Source organism: Halichoeres trimaculatus, unplaced genomic scaffold (genome assembly GCF_033239565.1).
Source record: "Halichoeres trimaculatus isolate MK-OKI-2021-1 unplaced genomic scaffold, fHalTri1.1 fHalTri1_scaffold_18, whole genome shotgun sequence".
NCBI classification, from domain to species: domain Eukaryota; kingdom Metazoa; phylum Chordata; class Actinopteri; order Labriformes; family Labridae; genus Halichoeres; species Halichoeres trimaculatus.
Genome location: NW_027437196.1, coordinates 19,852,341 through 19,876,719, shown reverse-complemented (window position 1 = coordinate 19,876,719; position 24,379 = coordinate 19,852,341). Strand labels below are relative to the sequence as shown.

General features: G+C 39.6%; 3 long non-coding RNA genes across 3 annotated transcripts in view; all 3 read right to left on the bottom strand.

The window, feature by feature from the left end:
* Positions 1-9,576, bottom strand: part of LOC141807524 (uncharacterized) — a 52,578-nt gene extending 43,002 nt beyond the window's left edge. The window contains exons 1-2 of the long non-coding RNA XR_012599845.1: positions 9,550-9,576; positions 8,982-9,033 (exon numbers count right to left, since the gene is read on the bottom strand). This is a non-coding gene — a long non-coding RNA (uncharacterized LOC141807524). The remainder of the gene's footprint in view (positions 1-8,981; positions 9,034-9,549) is intronic.
* Positions 616-2,249, bottom strand: LOC141807525 (uncharacterized). The gene is made up of 3 exons (XR_012599846.1): positions 2,188-2,249; positions 1,833-1,910; positions 616-720 (listed from the first exon to the last, which is right to left on the bottom strand). It is a non-coding gene; the product is annotated as an uncharacterized LOC141807525 (long non-coding RNA).
* Positions 9,577-21,435: 11,859 nt separating the features above from the next.
* On the bottom strand, positions 21,436-22,821 carry LOC141807191 (uncharacterized). Its single transcript, XR_012599827.1, has 3 exons — positions 22,700-22,821; positions 22,341-22,419; positions 21,436-21,527 (listed from the first exon to the last, which is right to left on the bottom strand). It is a non-coding gene; the product is annotated as an uncharacterized LOC141807191 (long non-coding RNA).
* Positions 22,822-24,379: the final 1,558 nt, after the last annotated feature.

The window sequence follows — 24,379 nt, the reverse complement described above, 5'->3', positions numbered from 1 at the left end:
GTGTGTGTGTGTGTGTGTGTGTGTGTGTGTGTGTGTGACCTCTGACTCCACCTCATCTTCTGTGATAGTATCTTCCACCCTCTTTTCTTTCTGCTCAAGCATTCTTATTATCGGAGATGGAGAAGCGTGATAGCCTGTACATATGAGAATGTCATAATGTCTGCCATCTCCTTCTTCTTCATCGCTATTCAGAGAGCACTGAAGGAGTTTTAAAATGCTGACTCCCTCTGGACACAGCCATTCATCCTGGGTGAGGAGGAGGATTTGATCTCTGTGGACGTTGAGGGGAAAATGGGGGCCTTTGACTGCGAGTGAAGAAATCCCTATATGTGACATTCACTCTGTGTTAACCCCTTTGAAAGATTTAATGTCAAAGTAGACACAAACATCTTCTGGAATAATGCCAACGCTGGGGAAATTAAAATTAGCTAAGTATAATCAACAAAAGAGCTAAAAAAGAAAAGAAGAAACATTGGTACTGCTAATACTTTATTTATGTGCTCAAGTCAGATAAGTTTTTTACTTGCAGTGGTTAGAGAACAAACAGTGCTTCGACTGATTGACAGAAGCACAAATGTTAAATATCCTCCACTTTATTGTTGTGTAGGTGTTACAGCACCAAAGGGATCAGCTCAGCCACAAACTGTGAATCCACTGGAGGCCTGGCTCGCCACTTCTGCCTTGAACCTGTGCCTCCTGGTCAGTGTGATGTGTCTAGATCTGTGTATAGATAGATGGGTGGTCATGTTCTGCCTCTCAACCGCACTCCTCCGCCCTCCCATTCAGTGATTAATGGTCTACTTTTTGACAAATCACCCCAAGGTTTGGAAAAAGGGGGGTAGCCAGGCAGACAACAGCTGCTGGACAATCAATGCCACACGGTTTCTCTTCTAACCCTTGTGACTCAGAGCAGTGTTTTCACAGAGCACAGGTTTTGCACTTAAACTTATTTTCATTTTGGATCTGTGTCTATCTGTACTTAGTGAGCAGACATCCATGTACACCTCAAAGTCTCACTTTTGAACATTTTACTATATTTACAATCTTTCTACTTTTGTACATTTCTCAATTTGAAGGATGAAAAGGATCTCTACAGAAATCAGTTTTGTGAATAAACAGAAAAATAAACTGTGGTTAAAAGCAAACAATTCAGTGCCAAAAGCTTTTTCTGTCTTACTCTTGAATTTTGGCATCCTTTGTTTTGTCAGTGAACACAGACCATAATCAAGAGTAACAACAGACCAAGTTTTATCAGTGTGAAGGCAGATGCTGCTGTCACTAAATTTGCCAATCGTGGCACGTTACGTTTCTCAGGACTAACACTTTGACAAAAGAATCTTCAGACTAATGATTTCATTTAATTATCCGTTTTTTTCCACACTGAATTACATTTCTACTTATTCTGCTCTCTATAAAGTTGGCTGAGGTTTTTTACTCAAACTGTTTAACCCCAAACACACTAAAAGCGCCTTGTAGCTTCCTCTTCACATCAAGTTCAAAAAGTTAAGAGGGGGGCAAGGTTTGACACACATTTTCTGCAAATTTTGAAATTTATCACAGCCCTAGAAAGCATAGCTTTTTTTAATATGCACAACATCAATAAATGTAATATATTTATAAAATGAAAGAGATGTTATGTATATTTATGAAGAGAAAGTTGAAGGCAGATGTAGTTGGATAGGGTCAAGTTTCAAAAGCATGTGATCATATTAAAAAGCCAGCTACTAACCTGTCATATTATTTTTGAAACTTAACCAAAAAAATGTACCGCATATAATCAATAAAAAGCACTATTGTTTCTCATTGCCTGGTGGAGTAGAAATAATGCTTACTTTTTGAGCCAGGAGGCTAGCAGGGTTGACTTGGTATGAAAAGCCTGACATGGATGATCTTTTCTTTCATCAGAGTGCCTTTAAAAGATAAAGAAATGCTGAATTAATGTTGGATGATATCTTGAGTTCAGGATACTACACTGCTAAAGCTTTTCAGTTTGTCAGGATGGATGTGTTTAACAGGACCTCCCACAGTAGGGTAACATCTGTGAGTATAAATGAAACTTGATGTCGTTCAAGTGATCAAGACAGTGTCAAGACAGTGGTTTTCAAAGCTATTTAAAAAACTGAATTGCATTTTGAGGCTCTTCCTTTCGTCTAATTACTGACTAAATGGAAGAAAGGAGTATCCTACCTTGCCTGGCAGAGCCTTGAATGCCTTCTCCCCTCTGCAACAACCAACTTATGTGAGTCTGGCTTTTTTATCAGTAATTTCCTGTTTTAAACAAATGCAATAATTATTGAAAAGAGAATAAAAGTGAGAAAATACATTCTTAAAGTTGACTTTTCTTTACATATTTTGAAATGTTGTCTGTTTCCAAAAGGGTCCCTGGCCAGAAGCAAATGCTCTTTGGGGGGCCTTTGCATTGTAAAGTTTGGGAACCCCTGGTCTAAGATATAATGGCATCTATGTAGACCATTCTCTTAGCCATGTGGGTAAATCTAACTGCCCGTCTCTTACTCTGAGCCAGACCACCCATAGTCCTGCCTGACTCATGATTCCCCCCCCCCCCCCCCCCCCCCCACACACACACACACACACACACACACACACACACACACACACACACACACACACACACACACACACACACACACACACACACAAGAGTAAAGGGAGTTTCCATTAACAGACAATCAGATAAAAGGTCAGACATTTTCTGAGTTTAAGGACTGCCCTAAAGTTTGCAACAGGTGACACAATGATGAATGGTACTGCTCATGTCTCTTTGCTCCCATGGTCCAAAGGCTGGCTGACCTGGTGGCACCCTGTGTGAAGAGATGTCCCTGCTGCAGGGTTAATCATGGTAGGTAGAGGGTTAGAGTTGGAGGTCTAGACTGAGTGTTCCTCTCCCCTTTTGGAGTTTTCTGTGATAGCTGTCACATGTGACTGGGATTGGGAAAAGCACAAGTAAGATATTGCTAAAGCATAATATAGACGTGATCCTTTTGTTATTTTGTGCCCAGAACCAAGAGAAGGCTGAATGGACTGTCAGACTTTCTCCTGTCTCCTCTCAACCAACTAAACCCTTACTTTCCTTTTAATTTTTTTTTTAAAATATAAGCGTTTTGAATTTTATTTAGCACAACACCTTTTCCATTTTTATATGTGGTTCATTCACTTAGCTATTTTAGTATTAACATTGGTTTAGGACCTGACAGGTCTCATGTTATTTATCACATTAAGGGCTCACTGGCTGCACAGCCACAGGTTGGGAACTGGTTGATTTTCCTCTGCTGTCTTTTCTTGGCAGCTCTGGGTTAAAAAATATCTGATAGCATCTGCTATCATCTGACAGTAGATCTTTTGTTCGCTTACAGGATATTACCACACATTTCACTAACCTTGATCAAATGATAGGCTGACTGGCTTTTGACACTGTTCCAGGACCTGTTGATTTTCTGACTTCTCACCTTTACATCCTGGATAGGACAAATCTGTCTGTAGACTTAAATGTTTAGTACTTTAACTTTATTTAAAAGATAAATAAAATGGTGGGAGTGTAGCATTCATTTTCTTTGAACTCCCAGGGAAATACTGAAGAATGAAACCATTTAATCCAAATGATGTGCCGTCGAAATTAAAGTTACTATTATTAGAAAAAAGAAGTTAATACTGTTTATGAATTAAAATATTTTATTTCCCAAATAATTTGAGACATCATGATAATTAGATAGCTTCCATCCCTTAGATAGTTCGGTAATTATTTCAGTAGAAGTGTGACATCTCTTTTTTTAACGCTCCTCAGTGATGTGGCACTCTGCAGACCTCACTGGTGCCAAACAGGGAGGTGTCTGCAATAACATCATGCTGGTCATTGGTATTGTAAGTCTCAGACTAATCAGCCTCACCCTGTTTGTTTAACCTCAGAAACGCCCCCACAAAGAGGATGATAGCATTTATTATTCAGTATGGGAGAACCAATCTTCTCTGAGACTTGACCTTTATGCTTTGTTTGAGTGTGTGTTTAGTGGTGCATATGGCTTTTGTTTTCTTTGTTTCTGCACATATTGCCTTAAAAGACAAATACTCTTGATAATCAATTGTGAAATTCAACAGCTGTTAACTTTTCTTAATTTTCAGCAGACAATTCCCCAACCTGCTGATATATTTGTATTTTGTTGAGGTGTTTAGTCTAATTTTGGCAGTATAACGAACACAATTTAGTCATGTTGACAAAGTGGTGGTGTCCTCTGTCTTGACACGTTTTTCTTCTTACTCTCCAAACTGTTATGAACCACTCACTGTTAAATGTAAAAACATGAACAAGGCTCTCTTGGCATGCTGTGTATCATCAAACTACCAGGAAAGCAATCCTGTATCAGACAAACCAGTGTATTGAATGTAATTTTAGGATTCTTCATCTCACCACTCATCATGTCACACTAGTTTAAAGGTCCCATATTCTGCTCCTTTTCTGCAGTTTAATATGGATCATTGGTGTCTTCATGAAATGGTAGTAACATGTTTTGGTCCAAAAAGCCAATAAATCAAGCACAGCAGCATTGTTTCCAGGCTCTAATAGCCCCTCTGTTCAGAAGGCTCTGATTTAGTGGCCGTGACCTTCATATGTAAATGAGCCACTGCTGATACCGCCCCGCTCTTCTGTGTCACTGAGAGCGGCGCCACAAGCTCAAAGTGCACATATTTAGAAAACAGCGAACTATGTGGCTGTTTACAGCCGATAACAGAGCAGTGATGGCTCTAACACTTAACGCTGATACCGCCCCGCTCTTCCACATCACTGAGAGCGGCGCCATGACACCATGACTCAGAGTGCACAATGTTTCGAAAACAGCGAAGCTCGTTTACCGTAACATTACAGGCTAAAACAACAGGCTAACTGCAGCTAAAGTTAGCACCCTGAAGCTAACACAGAGACAGGGGGACACTGAGGAAAAGCTCTTACATCTGCTCCACAGCACACAGCATTTAAAATACTCACATTTCCAGGGTCCGAGGTTTGTTGGCTGATGGTTGGTAATGTGCTTGGATTCAGGACCAGTCTATTCGCTAGCCCTCTGTTGTACTGTCCAAAGTTGGAAAAGCAGTCAGCCGTGAAGTGACTAGCACACACATGCACAGTTTTACTGAGTGTAGCTCGCACATTTTCTTGATAAATGAACTCTAGCTACTTAGTCTTGTCTTCTACCAAGAAGGGAAGCTTGTGCATGGAACTATGTGGCTGTTTACAGCCAAAAACAGAGCAGTGATGGCTCTTCAACTTTGGCATTCTCCTCCTCCAGCAGCAGGGAGGGGAGGGGGCGGGGAGGGGGTCCGGGGTATCTGCTCCAGTGGACCAGTCAGGTCAGACTTGCTCCTGATTGGTCAAAAAAGGGAATCACTGACGGAGGCAAATCCCCAAAATCCAACAAGCTCGTTTTAGGTCAGAATTTAACATTCACAAGCACTACTAAGTACAGGTTTTGTCATTATATCACATTGTGCGGGCTGGGAGGAAAGCCAAAGACCCACACATGTCACTAAAGTTCTTCATAAAGTGATTTTTGAATAATATGGAACCTTTAAAAAGTAGAAACAGCCCTCAAAGACAAATGAGTAATTACCGTTTCATGTTGAAAAAGCGCAGCCTAATCATTAGCTGAAGAGGAGAGTATTTCCTGTCAAAGGTCCCGTTGGTTGTTGAGTCATCAAATAATGAGGATAAACACAAACAGAAATAGCCTCAAAGCCACATATCACCAGATCTGTGTCTGGTCCGTCTGTGCTTCATTAACATTAAACATTTAAACCGGAGTCAAGTTCCTTGTATTCTTGAAAATACTTGGCCAATAAAGATGATTCTGATTCTGATTCTGATTAGAACATCCAGGGTTCTTTGTTGCCTTCACCTCCTTATAGATAGATAGATAGATAGATAGATAGATAGATAGATAGATAGATAGATAGATAGATAGATAGATAGATAGATAGATAGATAGATAGATAGATAGATAGATAGATATTTTTCCCCATTTTGAATCTTCACTTTCCATTTCAATTTCAATTTCTTTTTGCCACCGTATTGTTGTATCTTTTCTCTATCTGCATATCCACAGAGCTCTTTGGGGCTTCAATAAAGTAACACAGTCCCATCTGTACTGACCTGCAGAATATTCAGAAAACAGACAGTGAGTGACCATCCATCCCACCCAGGCCCCAAGTGTTTCACAGTGGCCTTCCATCCAAGCTTCTTCATTTGTCTTGTCCATGTCACCTAACACTTAATATTCTGATCTCTTGACATCCCATGTCTTCATTCTCCACACCATCTTTTCATGGCTTACTCCTTTTATTTTGCCTCTCCTAGAATTAGTTCTCCATTGCTAACAGTTAAAGCAGCAAATTTCTTAAAGAAATTTGCTTCTGTGAGGTTTACTCCAAACCTCAGGGCAAGAAGAGGTAAAATGATAATATTTCAAGCATGTGTGAAGGACTCACAAGATGGAAGATATACTCTTAAGGCGTTGGGGTGATAGATACTGAATGAATGAAGATGTTCTTGGCTGTAAAATTGCCTTGCATATTGCATGCACCGCAGTATATCATTAAGGTTGATTGATATCTTTCTATACCGAGAGCAAAAAGAACATGTGAAACAGGACTTGACGTCAGTTCAACAGCTCCTTTGAGACAGGTAGTCCCTGTATGTGTCATGTGTTCCTGTGCTGTATTCATTGTGTGTTTTTAATCGTATTTCCTGTTTTGGTTTGTAGTTCTAGCCTTATGTGAGTGTGGTTAGTTTTACCTCGACAGCCTGTTCTGCTGCTGACTTTTGTTTGGTGGATTGGATCACTGAAATATGAAGAAGCAAGAATAATTGTCCCACTCTTACAGATGCTGAAGACTCAATACCAGTAATAAAACAAGCTGTACGGCATTGGCAGAGAAAATGTGGCAAATTTCTCATGGGCATGACCCAGACTCTGCTGCTCATCAGACAAATACATGTTCCTCACAAATGTGGCACCACTTAAAGGATTATGTATGTTTCAATGCAATTCTCTGTGTTTGATTTCACGTTTTGAACTGTTCTGCATATAAAGAATTCAAGAACAAGCAGTTGCTGAATCAGGAGCTGGAATGTGAGAGCTGATCTTTGCATCTTATGTGAAGGATTTAGACCAGTATACCCCATTGTGTTCCTAGTCACTTTTCTGTCTGCTCAGTCTCACTGCCCCCCTTCACAATCTGTCAATGAGTTGACAGCGGCTGGCCATGTTGGATGAGCACAGATTCCAGCTGTGACAACCATTTATGTGTGATTAATGGGTATGCTATAGCCCAGTGTAAGCTACTAGAGGGCAAAGTGACATCAAACCCATGTAAATCACAGCAATTATCCATGACTGACAAGTCTTCCATTCATATGCCATTTATCTCCAGATGAGCACAGAGATCATACCAACATAGTTAAAGTGGCATTTACATGTTTTACAAAAGCCTGGGGTTTATATTGTAACATAAACAATGTAACAACAGCATAAAGGCTGGTTTGTAGGCTGTATTTCTTGGCTCAAGGTTTGGTTTCAACAAAATAAGCGACACATTTCACTGTATTTCAGCCTGTCCTAGAGTACCAGAAAAGAATTTACATGGAGAAGCCGTGTTGAATCCACTCAACTTCCTGTTGGGCAGTAGCTGCACTTAAACGGCAACCTCAAGTCTAAGAGTATGAGACAATGTGGAAGTGCTAAAATCTGCTGTTTCTCAAGTGTCCGCTTGAGGCTGGCCCCAGAAGTACTGGAAGTCACAAATGCACCAAGCCAAAAAAAAAATTGTTTTCAAAGCAGACCTATTTACAGCCTGGCTCAAAAATCGTCTCCTGTCTGAGTCCCTAATTTCACTATCGTCACACACTGTGGGGGGTGAATTTTTTTCTAACTCGGCCGTTCAGAGGATATTAAGATCACGAGCTCCCCCAATCAGAGGCACAGCTCAGGGTCACGTGACCGACAGGCGCCCTATAGCTGTACACGAAGCCCTTGCCACTACCAATATAATCAGGGTTAGAGCTGTTTTTCCTTCAGACTGGAAACAGCAGTTCAATCCTCAGTTTCTGCCAGGGGCAAGACATAGAACCCCAAACTGTTTACGTGTGTGTGAACAATGAGATGTTAGACATAACCCTTTGGTGTGTTGGTAAAGTAATTGTGTCAAGGTGACGCTCTCATGCACTTCGGGCACCTTTTTCCATGAATTATACTTAACCATATTTGATCATATTTTATGGTTATTTTGGGGAGTTTGTAATCTGTCTTACTGGTAACTCATATGTCACACATATTCTGGCAGACCAACCAGTTGGTGAAGTTTAGGGTTGCTGCTTGTGACTGCTCCTGTGTATGGTCCCTTGACACCCGGTCCTAATACCTACAAATGCAAGAGTGAAAGGGCTTCTTTGTGGGCAAGGGGCTGGTTTGCCAGATAATTTGTGTCTGATCCAACATTCATTATGGCAAGATATCTGAGATTATAAAAAACTATAACAAACGTCAAAGGTTAAAGCTCAAGGACTCTTGCTGAATGCTGGAAAGGGCGTTTGAGGTTTCACTTCCCCGTGAAAGAAAATTACAATGAATAGTCAGAGTAATCTGCTCAGGGACAAAGGGGAAAGTTGAAGGTATCAAGATGTGATGAAAGAAGGAGGGGCTTTTGAAAGACAACAAGAGAAGTGGTTTGATTCATTGCTCTGTCACAACCACAGAGATTAGTATTTGAATGTAATTATTATTTCCTTGGCTATTACTGACTTTACAAAATGAAATCATCTGTGCCAGGAAGAAAAATTGAGCGAGACCCAGGCATTTCATTAAAGCTTCAACAGACCTGGTGATGGAGGTGATACTGGCCAAATGAAAGAATGATTTGATATGTTAAGCCAGTGAGGAGGAGGTACTTAGCATTCTAATGACAAATATCATTACCTTGAGCAGGTGTTCTGTCAGTGATTCATCAGGCCGCTCTGCTTTCATCTGCCTAAAATCAAATGAGGCACAAATTAATGACAAAGTGTTAGATTTTCTTTTGTTGATGTACAGGATTGATCCTTAAAATTACGTAGATTATCTTCCCATGATAAAATTAATCAAATTACAGAACAAAAACAAAAATGTATTGACTTATTACTCTTAAAAATATTTATTACCGTATAGAAGTTTTGAAAGTGACAAAAATCACTGATCAATTTAAAGTTTATAGCAGTTATTTTGAGATTTTATTTACTTTGATGATTGGATTCAACAAGGAAAACAGAACTACTGATAAGGCCAGGGCCACACAGAGGTAGCTCAACTCCACTCTCACTTCACACCTCAGTTATTTAACAACACTTTTCCTTTTTCTCTGAAATGAACCACTTAGACACATTAGGTTGATTTTAACATTAGTTTAATTTAGTATTTAATCCTATATTGTTAAAATTTAGCACGCACATTTTCACAATGCAAGATTAGACACATTTCTGTTGCACTGATCATCATTTCTTTGAGTCACCTGGCTGCTGGGGGAGGGCACTTCCTGTAGTGGAGCAAAAGGTGTGGCCAAGGGTAGCCAATGCCTTTATGCTGGAGCTTGCTAATTGGAAGAGTCCAGCTTTTCTGATGTCACAGGGGGGATTTAGGATTACTTCCTGACTTAGTTTAGTTTTGTTAGGCTGTTGTTTTCCCCTTGTGTTTGAATTGGTTTGGCCAAACCACTATATAACTTAACATTTGCGTTAGGTCTGTTTGTTATGTTCACACCTTAAGTTCAGTTTGAGTTGATTTATATTTAGTTGACCTCTTTTATAGGCTGAAATATTATAAACATAATTTGTACAGTTGATTTTCTTTTGGGTTAAATAAAAAGAACCCACTTTTTTCCTAAAGAAAAACTCCTTTGTCACATCCTTTACTGCTTGGTCCCTGACAACTACTTTTGTTTAACTAATTAGTGCATTAACTGTGATACTTTGATTAGGTTGGGTCAAATGCAATTATTAGTTTGTAAAGCATAGCAAACAATGATGACAACAATATGATAACACTTGTAAAATATTAATTAAAAGTTGATGGTTGCACACATCAGAACATTTATCTTCTATATAAGAGTCAGATTCAGTTCCAGAATCAGAATTTATCGTGTGAGTCAAATTTCTTTATAACACTGAGCAATGTCAACGAGGGCAAGTGAGATATTTAAAGAAAAACTAAAATCCTCTCTGGTAATCATTTCTAGCCATCCCTTTAAGATTTTTTTCACCCAGGGATTATGTCTGAGACACTTGGAAGTGAGTTTACAGGGAGAGGAGGACTGAAAACATTTTTTCTGGGTATTTAGAGGTGTTGTCAATCAACTTGAGTTTTGATCCTGGCAGTTAAGCATTAAGTCTCAAAATTCCTTAAACCTTGTTAAAGTTTGCAGGGTGACTGCCTTCTGAATTTTTCTACTTGCTGATTTGGGGCTCATAATGAACTTGGTTCTGACCTTGATCACCAAACTTGACAAAGAAGATGTTTTGACCCTAATTGGTGGGAAGACAAGTGGACTACAAGAATAACTTGAACTGATATCAACTGTGACTCAAGGTTGGTGGTTTAATTCCAGCTTCCTCCGTCACCATATGCTGCCTTGGCCTTGGCTGAGACTCTAAAAACCAAAAAGCTCCTGGTAACATGGGCAGAGGTGGCATTATATTCACTCCTTTGTGGAAATAACTTTTGTTGTTGGTGTTTTTAACTTGAAGTCACTCACAATTATGTAAATCTATATTCTTTAAAGTCACAGTTTAAATGCATCAGTTGTTCTGTGGATAGTTATAGGCAATTCTAATTGTTGCCTGAAATAAAAAAAAAATAAAAAAAAAAATTTAATTTAAAAAAAAACAACCTGGGACGAGTGTTCAGTTGTCTTGGTGTTCCTCACGGTCCTACTGTCTCCCAGGAAGACAAACAACAATGGTATCCACCAACTGCTGTGAACACAGAGGTTTTTGTTGGGCTGTAGAGGAACTTTTTCCTCCTCTCCTGCCCTCCCTGGCTGAACTCATGTTCTGTCAGGATTAATGAGCTTGCTGAGGGTTGACTGATGGATCAGAGCAGAGCTGCAGGGAACCTGCTGGATCCAGCTTCACTGCTTATCAGCCACTGAAGGACCTCTGAACAACGAGCAGAGACTAAATTTGACCATTTTATTTATTTTTATATACAAATAAAAAAAATCTTTACTTTTATACTTTGCTTTAATTAAAAAATAAATAAATAAATAAATAAAAAACTACAGTTGCCCTTATTTGTCTTCAACATTTAAACTGTGTTGACAATTTTGCCAAATATAATGCTGTAGCTATGTATCTACTAATCTGTTTATGTAGTTATTTTGTCATTTTTTTGTTTTTGAAACTTCATTCATTTAGGCAGCACATGAATGGAGGGAAATGACAACTTTCTCATTCTGCAACAGTGTGTGGAACGATGTCAAAGGAGATGCCATGGGTTCCTGTTTGCTTTTAAAGATCTTACTGCTGACGCTGGCAAATACAGAGCTACCTGCTCGCCATTTACAAAAAAAAAAAAAAAAAAGAAACAGAGCATTAAAAAGAAAAGGAGGACAGTGTCTAAGTTTAAGAGACATCTGTCCAGTATGCACCCACGCCCAGAGAAGTGAGAAGTTAGTGATGCTAATGCTACTTTGATGATAACGTCGTAAACTAGCTGCCAAATAACAACAAAGTTAGCCTCTGACGATATTCAAACAATGGTCCCACTTTTTTTTTGTTGTTGTTGTTTGTTTTTTAACTTCACATGCACGCATCCTTAAACAGATGTGTGAAGAGGTATTACATGAATAAATTCTGACTGCAGGTGTGATTTGCATATAAGGAATACAATTGTAAGTTGGATATGGTGTGATATAAATAATATATGCATTATATTTACAGTCTAATCAATTAAGCCAAGGTTTCTAGAAGAAACTCTTTTCCCACTAACATTTGTAGATGTCCATTATATTCTCTTCAATTGAGCAAGTGGGCTATTGAAGACTCCTGTTCATATTTCCTGAATTAACTGTTATTTTATTTTCATTTTATTGTTCTGTTGTGTTGTTGCTTACAGTTTCATCTGTCAATAACCCACTCAATGGTGTCATGGTCTGAAAAGTTTATTTGTCTCTTTTATTTTTAAAAAAATAATTAATATCATGCTTCTTTCAAACTAAGATTGCTCAAATATTGCCCATAGCTAGGAGAGAGTTGTATGCTCTTGCTTGAAGGCCATAAAAGGCTGGGAACAAATCAGAAGCAGAAAATTGGTCCATCATCTCATTCTGTGATGGGGGCCACCAGGGTATTTGGAACCGCAAGGGAGTCAAGAATGGAAGGCAGATGCCATTAAATATTTATGATTAGGACAAAACAGGTGGATGAACTTAATTCCTTATCCCCTGAATTGACAAGTTGATCAACAACAACCTGCCTCAAGTGTCTTTCAGTTCATTGAACTTGTTTCAAATAGACTGAACATTTGACAGACTGGAGGAAGCAAAGGGAGCCATGTTTCCTCGTTCCTTCCTTTGTTGAATGCCTTCTTTCCTCCCTCTCTATCTTCAGAGATTTAATTGGATAATGTTCAGGTGTGTATGTTTGTGTATGTGTGTGTGGCTGACTGTCCCTGATTGACACTAGGTGTGAGTAGTTGATATACCCTTGAGTTTCAGTGCTGTGTGCTGACTCATTGCCTCACCTTCAGAGATCGTGAGAGGTTCCCTGTTTGTTTGTGTACTGCTGAGATGTGCATCTATGAAATACAAAAAAAAAGATCTTCTTTCAGTGTTTAATGGCAGTTTGCTGTAGTTTCATCCCATTGGACCTATTTTAGCTTAAGTCTTTTACATTCACCCTTAAAGTCTCTTTGGCTTTTTGTGTTAAGGTTGTATTCAGGGTCTCACAGGGAGTTTGCTTTCTTTTCAGTTGTGTGGTGGTAGTGTTTAGTTTGCTGTGCCAGAGCTGTATTTTGGAGGAGTCTGTTCTTTGCTGGGCGATATTTTCGTCTTTTTCCCCCCTCACTTTCAATCACTTCTGGAATCAGTGGTTGTTTCAGGGTGACTGTTTGGTTGTGTCCTAAACTCTCTCTCTTAACCCTGACTAAGTGAGTCAGCCAAACACCACCTGTCCTCTTGTTAGTGACTCAGAACTTGTAGGTTTGCATGGGCAAGTACTATACCATCACCCAGCAGCAGGCTTCACATGATAATATGTTGAGAGATGTTCTTGTGTGGTTACAGGCAGCAGGGTCAACATGATGTCATCTACAACCCAACAGTGTGGTATAATGGTTCTCTAATGCTGCCCACTTTATCCTGCTTACTAAACTTCCCAATGGGCCATGTCCGACAAGATTACCACTGGTGTGGCAAAAGGATACTCCAAATGAGCAGGGGCACCTGGGAGTAGGCAAGGTTGATGTCCAAGAAACAGAAATCAGGCCAAGTCTAGGATGTTTATAGCATATGGAGTGTGAAAAAATATGTGTGGAAAAAAAGTCTTGCCACAAGCACATCAGTGAATTGTAAGGCCAGCCTGGATACACCAGGACACATGCCAGAAATACTGCACCCGGTGACACAGCCAAATACTGAGCAAAGAGAGTGGCCATCAGCATCAAGCCTCTCAACACCTACACAATGTCCTCTCATCCACCAAGCTTCATCCAGGAAATACAGGGATAAACACACCTAGGTCCAAATCTGGTCAAGCCCCTGCTAGCAATGGCAATGGTCAGCTGACGGCCCACTCTTCGGGTGGATAAACGATATCAACAGAGAAGGCTTTGATTGTCTAGATTGGCAGCCGAGGCAGAAGAGCAAGGGTTGAATTTATAAGTGTGTCTTGTAGAGACAGGTTGCTGGGGGACTTTTTCAGGGCTGCTGAGGGAAGAAGAAGTCAGAGGGCAGGGTAGTTAGGCAATCACAGCACTCACCAACTCAAAAGACGCAGTCATTGGCTGTGACTGAGAGCGATACAGTCTGGGCTGTGAAATGACCATCCAGAGACAAACCATCAGACACAGACCTGCATGTTTGTCTTCACTTTTTGGGACCTCTCCATTTCTGTATTATTTTTTTCTTTGTAATTGCTGCTCCCTAAACCAGCCACTATTCTTGTCTGCCTCTATCCAACAAGTCAATGTCTATTCACTGTTCCTGTCCTGATTTATGGCCTGCTATTGTTGTTCCTCTCTGATATTGTTGAATACTGCAGACTGATTGCCTTTTCAGACCCCTTGCCACTCCATACCCTGTACTGTCACCGCAGGCCCCCCCTGAGGACCATACACACACTCTAATTGGTTTGGGAAGGATTTGGCAGCCTTTGAACTAAAGAGAGACAGAGAGGATGGTAGTGATTTAGGGGAGAGATGGAAAGAGAGAAGAGAGAAAAGAACAAGAAACAAGGGGAGAGGTGGGGACAGTTTGTGTGGATGGTTGTGTAATTTCCAGGCAATACTTTTCCCCCCTTTTCTATTCCTGGACTGAAAAAAAGAAGAAAACATAGAGCAATAACACTGACATATTAAAACAGTATGCAATTTACCCTTGAATAAACAATACTGACATGCGCAGTAATGCATGTCGCATGCAAAACAGCCCTGAAATTGGACAGATCGGGGTGGAGTGAAATGCATTCATATGCGGACACCGAAGGGGCAGATAAAATGTGTCAGCCAGTCAGAAAACTGTCAATTAAAAATGATCTGTGAAAGCCAAAGCTATTTTGAAGTCAAACCTCCTACTGCCCTCTTTCAGTGTAGGGCTGATGAGAAGAGTCAGTTATGAGACACAAATCTGTTTTGTCAGTGAAACCTTTAAAGTAATAGCCCGTACCAACATTTATGGAAGTCTGCTACATGATCGTCTTTAGCAGTTTTCACAAGCTATGAATCTGAATGAGATTTCATGCAAAGGGTCACAAACGGACAATTTAAAGAGACGAGCTGATGAAATGCCACACAGTCATGCCCTCACTGGGTGTGTCTCTGACAGGCCCCTGCTCCAGTGAACAGTGAACTGACCATTTCCTGAATAATCCAGTGCCATAAAGCATACCAGATTTTCAGCATATGAGAGTATACCCAGACTCCAGTAAAAAAAAAAAAAATGAAAGAAAGGAATTTCAACAAGCACAGTAGACATTCGTGCTATGTATAAGGTGTTAAAATGTCATAAAGGAGCTCTCTTGTACACTTTTCTTCTCTGCGTGTTTATGGATGAGGGTGGTGGCAAAACAACCAGATGCAGCTGCAGTTTGTCTCTGCTCCAACATGGCAACAGATTAGATAAGTTTCCATTTAAGTCAAGGTGTCAATTCACACTGGATCCGTTCCAATGCAGTGCATCTGCATGGCTGCTCCATCAGGTCGCAGGTAATACGCAGCCATCCTATTTTTGCTCGAAGCTTTGAAACACAAATTCAGTGTAGAGAAGATTGAGTGGGACTGGAAGTCGTGACCATAAACCACAAAAAAAAAAAAAAAAAACACCCAGCGACTTTCAAAATAAAACAAACCATGTCAGAATCAGTTTGTATTTAGTTTGACGATGATAGTAAAAGAACATCATGAGTGGAGCCAGAACAGAAGTTTTTGAGTTTGAGGTTTTACTGCCCAATGTGAATGAAGAGAGCTTTATCGAAAGAGTGGGAAGCACGGGAACTTCTCAGTCTCGCAACTCCAGCTGTCTGTCAGTCATTTGCACGTTGACAAACATAGTCAACACACAACGGAACAGAGATAAACTCTTAGGGCTCTAATTTTGTAGACCAGGCGCAAGCGCAGGCGCACCTGCCCTGCACCGGCCTTCGCCGTGCGGACAGGGCGTGACCGGCGCACTTTGCAAATTTCCTGCAGTGCCAAGAGAGGTGCAGTCAAGGCACAGAGGAGCGCAGAGCTGCGCGTCCACGCCTCCCTCTGCGCAAATGGCAGAGAGGGAAGAGAAAAGCCGTGAGTGGGTTTAACACAGCCGAGCGCTGTTTTCACCAATCAAATGAGCGCCTCTCCTCGCCTTTAAATGCCCTGCGGCCGAGGCGCAGCGTCTGATTGGTCTGACTGATCCCCAGCACTGCGGAGAGAGTGCTGGTAGCGGAGACGGTCAGAGCCGCTGTCCCTGCAGCACCAGAATGGACAGCGGGGCGCATCGGAGGACACGACGCGCGTCACCGTGTGGGCCAGCTCCCGGGACAGATGTAATCTGTTCCTTTGTCATTATTAGGAGTACAAAATGAAGAGACAGTCACACAGATGGCTTATCCATTCAGAATACTTTTGATCCACCTGCACTCCTGGTTTGTCATCGCCAAAGCAGAACCTTCTGTGATATACTGTATACTTTCCCATTGTCTCCACCTCAACCATTCCCTACGGGAAATCACGGGTAAATCCTGAGTGACATACATTTATTTTGTCTCTTTTTTCTTTGTCTTTTCTCTCCCTGTTTTCTTTGAATTAAATGAAATGAGAGAACCAGATATTTACTCAGTATCAGATGTTAAGGCTGTTTATTGTTTAATTGTAAGATGTGCATCAAACTTCCAGCTGCCGTCAGGTTAACTTTCCATTATGACAAACGGCTTTAATCTGACATCAGGTGTGACGGGATAGTTAATATAGATATAAATGTATATTCTGGTTCAGACGGTTATATTAAATAGCGATTACTGTGATTGTTTACTGCATTAAAATGTGCCTGACACTCTGGAAACCTGCCTCTGAGGCTTTGATGACATGTGCGCACATGTGGGCCTGTCACCAAATTACAGCTGCGGATCGTGCACTCCGCCTTGCGCCGAGGAAAGACCAGGTTGGAGCTGGCGAGCTTTCAGCGCACTTTTTTTTGGCACAAAATTGTCATTGCGCCAACATGAATCTGCTGACACCTCCCCCTGGTGCCCCGTCAACTACCCCTGGCGCGCAGTCACACCCATCTCTGCGCAGACGGTCTACCAAATTGTCAAATTGGCAGCGCAAGGTGGTGCGCCACACGAAATTAACACTGCACAGGCTGCGCCAGGCTTGTGACCCCTGCGCTGCGCCACGAAATTAGAGCCCATAGACTGTATAAAACACAATGTCACCTGTCAGTTTCTGGAACGCAAAATGAAGCACATCGGCTATCACGGCCATATTGGTAGTGGCAAAGGCTTTGCATACAGCTATAGGGTGCCTGACAGTCACAAGACCCTGAGCTGTGCCTCTGATTGGACGAGTTCGGGATCTTGATATCCTCTAAACTGCTGGTAGTAAAATCAGCGACAGGAAACGTTTTCTGAACCAGGCTGTAAATAGGTTAATTTCTGCTTTGAAAACAGCTTTTGTGGCTTGGTGTGTAAGTGACTTCCTGTCAGTGGCCATTGCTCTAAGACTGCAAGGGAAGCTCAGCTTCCCCTACAATGTCCCCCCAAAAAGTTATATATATATATATATATATATATATATATATATATATATATATATATATATATATATATATATATATATATATATATTTACATTTGTCTTTATAATACAAAATATGCACTACAATTCCTTCAACTTTTGTTCAGAATCAGCTGTCTATCACAGGTACCTGGCTCCACATTACCGTATTATCTCATAGTCTTAGACTGGAGGTTGCTACTTGGTCGAACTTGAGACGTATCTGGTGTATTTGAAGCATAAAGGTTTTGTGCAGAATGAGCAAGAACCACTCTGAAAGAAGTGTTAACACTTTGATACTGCTAGATGGCATGAACTGGCAGCTTGATGGAGTCAGAGCAAGAGTTTAAGAGCAGCTGATTTCGACTGATGGACAGCTGAGAGTTAATCGAGACACGTCTACACACACACACACACACCACACACACACACACACACACACACACACACACACACACACACACACACACACACACACACACCACACTTTCTGCCACTGCAGCATAGAAACACACAAACAAAACTTCTCCACACAAAGGCAGCAAAAATGTGACATGCAAACAATACAAAAACAATGAAATATATAAAAAAAAATGTGCAGACATCTCAGCTTTTTACCCTTGAGAATGAGGGGTCTCTCCATCTTCAGGTAATATTATTAATAATACTAATTTAAAAACCATTGACTTATCAAATTTATGTAAATTTATTTGTTCCTTATCTGTACAATGTTTGCATTCAGGAGGAAAAAAAACATCTCATTGAACACATGGTAACATATCATGTTCTCCTGCAGAAATTCAGTTTGATACAGTTCAGGAGGTGTGGGATGTTACAGGTGCCTGCCAGTCAGTTGTTTCGCCTTGAGGATAAGACACACTAAAGTCCACAATACTCCAGCCACAATGTGGCAGGGAGGGGGGTCTTAATGATGGATGGCAAAGCCCGGCTGAGCATATTGCTCCCTTAATAAAAGCTGCCCTGCAATCCACGCGCAGCTAAGGGTGTATTTTCTCTCTTTGTCTCCCTCCACCCTCCTTACTCTGCCATCATTTTTAAGAGCGAAAACTGGTTAAGGTGTCAGAAAGAATGATGCCCCTCGTCAGACTGTGACTCACCTCTGAGCGGTATCCACCACTATAATCACACCAAGTGGCTCTCTGTTGGTGTGTGCATTTTTCTTTTTTTGTTTTTGTTTTTACCAAGGGCCCAGAACAAACAAGAAAGACAGAAGACATCGTCAAACTTTCACCTGGTGACTTCAGGTCTAAAATGATGTTTCAATCTTTATTTGGCTTTTAAACGACAGACTGAGAGACATCCCTGTTTGAAAATAACACCGCTGTTGGTCATGAGGTAGGAAATACTGATATTTAAACCCTTGAATTTAGACTTTAAGGGTTTTTAAACATGAGTATGGATAGTGGTCACTGTTCCAGCCTGTGGTGCTGAGTATGTTGTTGTCATAAACTCGTACTTTATGGCATTAAAACCTTGAAATTTTGAAATTTTGAAATCAGGCCGCATCACAGGAATAAAGAAAAAAAACTCTATGTTTTCTTCAACCTCAAACTTATACGCACCAAATGTTTTGATACTGTGAAGGAAATTACTGAGACTCAGAAAACAAAAAATAACATCATGTGAACTGATGACATCTTAGGTACTGCAGGGTTTTTTTTTGTTTGTTTGTTTGTTTCAAAGATGACAGAATGATGATCCAAATATGAATCTAAAATGTTAGTTAAATTTAAAATTTCTGGTGTGGCAGCTATGAGTGTTTAAGTAGTTTCAAGGGTTTAAGATGATTAAATTCACAATCTAAAAATCCTTCCCTAAAATCACTGGTAACCAAGGTTTTAGACTAGATTTTTTTTTTTTTATCGGGAAGTTCAATCAAGCATCTGGAACTCAAACATTTTAAGTTAACCCTAAGTGAAAAACAATGACTGTACAAAAACTGGATGAAGTCTCCAATATGGCACCCATCTGTTCCTGATGCAGAGTAATGAAACCGATCATTGGCAGACCGGACCAGACCTGAGCATTTTTTTTAATCAGGTTGTAAATGTGTTTTTTAATGCTGTAAAAGTCAGGGATTTTTGGCCTGGTGTGTATGTGATTTCCAGTTTCTGGTCTCTCTGCAGCCAGCCTCATGTGGATTCTTGGTGAACAGCAACTTTTAATACTTCTGCATAGGCTTCATTTTTCTAAAACGTGTTTTGCCCCTTGGCAAAATTTGAAGGGATCTGTAAGAAAAATGCCACATTCATGTCAAGGCTATCAGAGGAAATGATGCATTCAGGTGTTATGGATGATGAATACCGCTTTTTCTTTGTGTATTTATTTATTCATTAAATGCAAAACACAATACAACAATAATGTAATACCATTAAAAAAAAAAAAAAAAAGGAAAAACATAAACCCCAGTCTCAATGACAATACAACAAGTTCCATTTTAAGAAACAAATTCAAACAGTTTCTGACTTTAAGCGTAACATTTGGTCCATGAAACTACAGTATCTTAGGATTGCTAGGTGATACTTCTTTCAGAAGTGTGCCTCCGAATTCAGCTTTATGATAATATGTCTTTAATGGTAAATATTACGGTGTCTATTTCTGGAAAATAAAACAACATGCAGAAGTAGATGCAGAATCACAAGTTGATATGTGTAAAGTCACGAGATTGTTAATTCTTGTTTTCAGTCTCTACTGCCATTACCTTAAGAATACTGTGTTCAATTGATTTCACTAAAATAAACCTTGTGATGAGACTCTACTAAAGGTTTCATGTAATGGTGATTTTAGCTGTTAATAACATGTCCAGTTAGCCTTTAAGAAAGGTCTTGGATTCTATTCCAGATGTGACTCAGCTTCAGCCTCAGTGGATTTGCAGCCATTCAATATCAACCTAATAGTCTAAGTATAAACTGATGTGAGTGGGCAGAGATGCTATGATGACAAAGCTCTGTGTTGATTGGGTACCAGGCATTTGTCTGAAATGTGGTGAGGGTGCAGACTGTTGCAGAGTCAAGTTCATTGCAGAAAAGTTTACCATAACTCTGCTCACAGACCAGTCACTTTGCAGAGACTTAAACAAGCTGACACCAGAGTATTTAAGCTGCAACAATCGTTAGATGTAAAACTATGCATGATTTTTACTTTGACCCATGTTTTCCTGTGTGGTTTTAAAATCACCAAACCATCTGGACAGCAGCTAACACAGTACATCTAAAACTGTCATACATGACCCCGGAAAATGGTCTGCACAAAAAATTGGTGAACAGAAAGGAGTCATTTCAGTCATATGTAATGCACATTGATCATGAGAGAGTGAAATGTCTTTCTTTGCACATAGACTCCACCAGCTTTCTTTGATTTTTCAAATGCAGCTTTGATAAAGTTGGAAAATGTGTTTTGATTATATGAGACTTTTACATAGTTAAACTGAATTTAGCATAATAACATAGTGCAATCTAAATCATAAAAGTACAAGTTACACAAAGAAATAATACTTGATATGTGGATAACATATTTGGATAAAAATATAGATATATTGTTTAAGGAAACAGGAAGATAATAAACCCCTGAACACAATAAAAGTAAACTGATAACCTAATGTCTTCTTGATGTTTAGTTCAAGATGAAAACATACTTTTCTAGTATCCATTCATCCATCCATAGAGACGTAAATCAATCCAGTCCTGCTCGACCCAATCAGGAAGCTAAGAAGTAGCATTTTGAAATAACCTGTAACCTGTAATATTGGCGCTCATAATCTCATTTTAAAGTGTGGATTATGATCAGGTATATCTAGAAGGGAGACTTTTCAAGATCACTTTGGAACTCCTTGCAGCCTTTTTAAGTAATTTTATGTATGTCCAAGAGCAAAAAATAAAACTGAAATATCCCTTAAATTTTTACAGTAAGCAGGTTAGTAGATGGTGCAGTTCGCAGAAGAACGTTGTGTACACATGAAGTCGCTGGTGACCTCCCTGTAACCTCTGGCTTCAGTCAGACCACTTCCTGTTGAACAATTAGAAGAGTCAGAGGTGTTAGGATTATCAGTTCAGATCAAACACATAAACCAAGAAACATTCAAGAATCAGTGATGCTGTGGTAAAGTTCTCAAAAGGCTCTCTGACACATCGTTTCCTGGTTTGTAAAACTTAGCAACTTTCAAGATGCTAAAAATTGGCACAAGTTTTGTCATTCTGATAAAACATTTACACATTTCTACGTTGCAATTTTCTGAGCGGAATACTGTTTTTTTTTTATTGTAAATTAATACTCTTAATAAAGCATTAAATGATTTGTTATTCCCTTAGAGCTTATATTTAACAGTAATGTATTTACTGGTGGTATAATCTGAAATATATCATTATAATGATTTATTCTTGATGTGCAACAAATAACATGAAATTTGGAAATCTACTTTTTCTTAATTGCCCACATGCTGTATCTACCCTTTATTTTTATCTCATCTGTATACATCTGTGTTGCCACAACAGACACCCAGGTGTCAAAGTCTAGGCCACCGTGAATATGCTGGCTTCCATTCTTTTATGTTACACCATCTTCAGACTTAGCAGCATAAAAAAACTCCACTTGTTACATCAATTCTTAGACAAAGCTAAAATAAAAATAAAAAAAACTATATACTAACTATAAAGCTAAAAACTATATACTTCAACCTTTAACAACACTCAATAATTAGTGCTGACTCTTTAAATGCTTTTGTTTCTTGTGGAAATTAAGAGCTCGGACCAGAACAAATTTTCTAGAGGACATCTTTTTGGTATGTCACTAATTTAATCATTGCACCTCTGTTAAGCTCACCTTCCATCAGGTTGTAGAGGTTGCAGTAGTTCGTACCGTGGTCTTTGATTGCATACCAGGTCTCAGAGATGGACATGGCCTACAAATAAACAATTAAGAATGTTAAAACTAAAGATTGTACAGAATCAGACACAAAGAGAGGCAGACAGTAACATGAATGAAGACAGATATTCCTTTGGGGAAAAAAAAACTTTGAAGGGAGGAAATGGATGGTGACAGAAAGAGAAGAAGAAAGCAAATGAGGCAGGAGAAAAGAGGAACTAGACGTAGTTCAGAGAGAACATATTTCCAGACAGAGAAGATCCACTTTCTGTGGATAGTACTGCACTATAATAAATTAGAGGAGTGTGGGAACCTACTGAAACGTGACAGCAAGTGAAGAAATGATAGGAGACCAGCCGGAAATTGATGTCGTCCACATATCTCTTGAAGGGAGTGGTGTGTTTGGCTGCTATGAAGTGGACCGAGGCAGATTGCAACTACAAGAAAACAAAAAGGTTGATTGGAAATTAAATTCATTACACTGTTAAAGTTAATTTGACTAAGCAAAAAGTTGCAGTTGTTCAAAAATGAGGTTGAGTTAGCATGAATAATGTATAACATATGATGTATCATATTTAACGTCACAAGAATAAAGCACAACCACGTAATATACCTCTTTTCAGAAGACCCATATAAGTTAATATCATAATCAAAGGGATGTTAGATGCTGACATCATGAAAACAACAAAAAAAAATATGAACTTAAAATATTACAAGAATTTTTTTTTTCTTTTTTTTTTTTTTTAAACATATTTAATAAAGCTGTCACAAATCAAGTGTGGTAATTTATTCCAAGTCCAAGACTGGTTTGACAACAACTTGAGCACAGGAGTCTGGTACTAGGTTTCTACCTGCACATCAAAACCAATGAATACCAGCGGGTGAAATTGTGGCTGTTGCCGTAGATTAAAGTTTGATGGGTTTTTGCGATATATCTTTAAATAAGAGAAGCCTCAAAACCTTTAAAAGATCATGTACCTTTCAGAAAATTTCCTAAGAATGAGGATCCTATGTCTAATATGCTGCATTGTAGTGCTCCCAACACTGCCCTCTTCTGGAGGACAGGATATGACATGTTTTTAATTGTATCCACTTGTTTTTCTTTTTATTTATTTACTTTATTTTTTTTACATTTCTATCAAAGTTTTGCTCAGGAAAGCCTTCACATATTAAGTGTTTCAGCAAAAAGTGTCCATCATATTTCAGTGTGTTGTCATGAAACAGGAAGCACTTCTAACTCCTTTACAGACGATTCTGTCAGCTCAAAATGTTTCCATCAGTGATGAAGGTCTACACCTTAATCAACATATCTGTATACTGTTCATAATTGCTTTTTCTGTCAGCAAGAAACACTTTGCAGAAAGAGTTAGAAACACACACACCCACACACCTTGTACAGACACTTCTGTCCTCCCATTGTGCAGCCTGTCATGGTTCTCCACTTCTTAATCTGAGAGACAAGGGATTCATAGACCACTTGGCATGGTATCCCAAAGTACCTGCAGAAACAAGCACATCACTGAAGGAGGTTTGAGTGCAGGTGAACACGCTGGTTGTTTTGGATCAGCCAACATGGATGTTGTAAATGAAATAGTGCCATCTGGTGGATATTTGGTCCCACTTAGAATAAAAGACTGAAATAACTTTGAAAAATGATCATCACACAGTATGGAAGTGAAAACATGGCTGATACTGTGAAATCTTTAGTGTCAAGTTTATTCTGCTTGTGTAACTTATTCCCATGAACCCAGACAGAAGAATAAAGACAACTTTGACTCAAGTCAAAGCACAGATAGAGTGGCACAGTCTCATTATCCTCATCCTGTTTTTCCCCACTTCAAAATGATTGTTTTAGATGATATTAACCAATAAAAACTGTGAATCAGTGAGACAAAGGGCCATCTGTCCAGAAAAGTTCAGGTCCTGTTGTGGTTCAGCAGAAGGACAGAAATGACCTCTCTCTGGAACGCTGCGTGGGCAGACCAGCATGTTCATTA